Genomic DNA, 1453 nt, shown 5'->3' on the forward strand with positions numbered 1-1453 from the left:
TCTATATTATTACACCCACTTTCTAGATACGACAACTGAGGCAGATGGAGGATAAATAACTTGCCCATAGCTAGTGAGAGACCAAACTGGAATTTGAAGCCAAATGCCAGCTCTTTTCTCTCCTCTGATTTCCTTTCAGTCTCCTCATCCAGGAGGGTGGGGAAGGATGTGTGGGCCAATGTTCCCAAAAGGAACTGGAATACTCTTCCTGAGGTCACAGCTCTGCTCTCCTTCAAGCCACTCAGGACGTTCCTCCCTCCACTCTGGGCTGACCTGGCATTTCCACAGCAATCCCTATTAAAATAGTTCCTCAAGGGTGTGGCCTGGGTTGGTGGCTTTATCTCACTCCAAATTAAAACTGTGGCCAGGGGCAGGCCCATTTGCTGGTAGATGTAGTTCTTACTGATGCCCTTGGTGGGGGTGGTGACATCTATGTCTAACTTTCCTAGTTAAGCAATCCTTTGTTTTAAAGAGTTTTTCTTCTTTAGGGTAATTGAGAATCTCACACCCTAGTTGATGGGGGTTTGGTCATGGGGAAAGATGTTCTTAGGCGGAAGATTGCTTATGTGTTTATTGGTCAAATCCACTCTAATTTACAGAAGAGCATGCCTGCATGGCTCCCCTTCCTGGCTCTCCACACCCCTTGTGACAAAGGTAGAAACCAGGAGCTGACCCCTCCCATACACTTGGCTCCAGGCCCTCGTCTTTACAGACCCCTGCACTCTCCATAGAAGGAGTTCGTGAGATTTCTGGATCAGAGTCTGGGTCCCCAGGCTTAAGTTGGACAAATTATACTGCTCTCTGGGCCCCAGAATCTCACCTCTGGATCATAAAGGCAGAATAAGGTAATGCGTGAAAATGCTTTGTGAAGGCCAGAGGTCGTAGGAGAATCCTCTGGAGGACTGACAAAAACAGAGCTTCCTGGGCCCGCCCCCAGAGTCTCTAGTCCAGTGGAGCCAGAGAATTTGCATTTCTAACCAGCTCCAAGGTACCCATGCTGCTGATCTGGGACCCACACCTAAAGAACTTGTCAGAACTTCTTGGAAGTCAGCACTGGGAGAACTTCTAGTTAAGAGTGAAGCACCTCAAGGTACACAGCATTTTAGGGTGAGGCAGGGCAGTGGTCACCATCTGAGGGAAGCTGAGCCCACATCACCATCTGCACACTTCAGGGTGGCACTTCCTAACCCAGGAAAGCCAGGTGCCGGTTTAAATACAAAGCAACAGATGGTTGGACCCGGACCCAGACTAACTGAATTAGAACTTCCCAGGAAGCTCCCTAGGAATCTGCATTGTAAGGAGCCTCTGGAGATGTTTGGGAAAGATGCAACTTCACATCTAGTTCCACAGTGAAAAAATTATATGGCAAAACAGATGTTCATGTCCTGTCCAAGTGGGGACATGGGTAACAAGTGATAGCGTCATTTCCAGGAAGAAGAGAGATCCCACAGCC

Source organism: Otolemur garnettii, unplaced genomic scaffold (assembly GCF_000181295.1).
Source record: "Otolemur garnettii isolate 467f Iridium unplaced genomic scaffold, OtoGar3 scaffold00217, whole genome shotgun sequence".
Taxonomy (NCBI): Eukaryota; Metazoa; Chordata; class Mammalia; order Primates; family Galagidae; genus Otolemur; species Otolemur garnettii.